This window comes from Phocoena phocoena, chromosome 18, assembly GCF_963924675.1.
Source record: "Phocoena phocoena chromosome 18, mPhoPho1.1, whole genome shotgun sequence".
Classification (NCBI taxonomy): Eukaryota; Metazoa; Chordata; class Mammalia; order Artiodactyla; family Phocoenidae; genus Phocoena; species Phocoena phocoena.
The window spans coordinates 51,902,519-51,904,934 of record NC_089236.1 but is presented as its reverse complement, the minus strand read 5'-3'; positions in this window follow the sequence as shown (position 1 = coordinate 51,904,934).

Genomic DNA, 2,416 nt, shown 5'->3' with positions numbered 1-2,416 from the left:
CCTTCACAGCTCCCTCCCACTGGTGCAGGCCCCGTCCCTATTCTTTTGTCTCTGTTTTTCCTTTTTTCTTTTGCCCTATGCAGGTACGTGAGGGAGTTTCTTGCCTTTTGGGAGGTCTGAGGTCTTCTGCCAGCGTTCAGTAGGTGTTCTGTAGGAGCTGTTCCACATTTAGATGTATTTTTGATGTAGCTGTGGGGAGGAAGGTGGTCTCCACGTCTTACTCCTCTATTTTGAAGTTTTCTCTGTAGACTTTTAAATGATGGCCATTCTGACTGGTGGGAGGTGATACCCCATTGTAGTTTTGATTTGCATTTCTCTAATAATTAGTGATGTCAAACATCTTTCCATGTGCCATTTGGCCATCTGCATGTCTGCTTTGGAGAAATGTCTACTTAGGTCTTCTTCCCATTTTTGGATTGGGTTGTTTGGTTTTGGGGACTTGTTTACTGTTTTTCTTTTATTTTTATTTTTTTTGCGGTACGTGGGCCTCTCACTGTTGTGGCCTCTCCTGTTGCGGAGCACAGGCTCTGGACGCGCAGGCTCAGCGGCCATGGCTCACGGGCCTAGCCGCTCCGTGGCATGTGGGATCTTCCCAGACTGGGGCACGAACCCATGTCCCCTGCATCAGCAGGCGGACTCTCAACCACTGCGCCACCAGGGAAGCCCGAGGACTTGTTTACTCTTGATTACAATGCAACACTTTGTTAAAGGGTCCAAGGGACACCCTAGTGGTGAAAGTATGTTTGACCTTCACCTCCACCTTGGGCTGGGGGATCCAATTAATTCTATGAAGCAACTGCAGACCAATCTGTTTCCAGAATTATTGGTTTAAAAACCAGTTCAGGGCTTCCCTGGTGGTGCAGTGGTTGAGAGTCTGCCTGCCGATGCAGGGGACGCGGGTTCGTGCCCCGGTCCGGGAAGGTCCCACATGCCGCAGAGCGGCTGGGCCCGTGAGCCATGGCCGCTGAGCCTGCGTGTCCGGAGCCTGTGCTCCGCAACGGGAGAGGCCACAACAGTGAGAGGCCCGTGTACCACACACACACACACACACACACACACACACACACACACACACACACAAAAAAAACAGTTCATGTTTGTTTGCATCTGTCTTTCCCTTCAGAATGTTCTAAGTCTTTTCACAAATAATGGGATATATATGTGTTTAGAATCTCTCTCACATATATCAAAGATAGGAGATATTACTCAATTTTGTAAAAACAAAACTATGGAGCAGAGAGCATGTTTAGAATATTAATATAAATTTTAATCAAATACAAAGTTTAGTAACGGAAGGCTGAGACTCATGACCTTATGCTTTCTAGCCCTAGTGATGCCTTCTCAGAGTCAGGGGACATTTGACTCAGACCAGACCTGTCCACCTCCAGAAGAACTGGACCTCAAGCCTGAGAGTAGAGAAGAAGGCCATGAAGAAGGTATGACTCAAAGGCTGTCCCCCAGTATACAGGTGCCTGCCCTGAACCTCCAAATTCTCATGTCTCCCCACATCAGTGCCCCTGCAGGATTTAAGGGCTGGGGGCAAGGGAACTGCAGTGATTCCCTCCCCATCCAAGCGTTTCTGATGGCAGGCCAGGGTGGGTGTTAATCCAGAGTTCGGTGAGGCTAGATGCATAGAAGTGGGGCAAGTGAGAGCTTCCAAATCTGCTTTGGGCTCTTGGTATTAAAAGCCCTGGGATTTTAACTCAGAGCCCTGAGGTTGTGAGTTTTATATCTTACTTGCTTTAGATCCTGGATTGCCAACCTGGCAAATGATGGAATCACCTGGGGAGGTTTAAGACATACCATTGCCCAGGTTAGTGCTTTACTCCCAAAGATTCCCATGTAAGTGGTCTATTTGGCCTCAAACACCCCAGGGGATTCTAATATGCAGCCAGGGTTTAGAATCACTGCTTTGGAAATATTTCAAGGGCTGATTTAATCAATTCTCCCATGTTTTGCAGCCCTATGTGTTCCTGTCTGTCAAATTGGATATTTTCATCCATCTGTTTAAAAAGCGTAGGGCTTCCCTGGTGGCGCAGTGGTTGAGAGTCTGCCTGCCAATGCAGGGGACACGGGTTCAAGCCCTGGTCTGGGAAGATCCCACATGCCGCGGAGCAACTAAGCCCGTGAGCCACAACTACTGAGCCTGCGCGTCCGGAGCCTGTGCTCCACAAAGGGAGAGGCCGTGACAGTGAGAGACCCGTGCACCGTGATGAAGAGTGGCCTCTGCTCGCCGCAACTGGAGAAAGCCCTTGCACAGAAACGAAGACCCAACACAGCCAAAAATAAGTTAATTAATTAAAAAAAAAGCATATATATATGCTTTAACTACACACACACACTCACACACAATACAGGCAACCAACCTCTTTCTGTTCGGCTTCCTTTCTGGAAGCTGATTTATAGCTCTATTTTT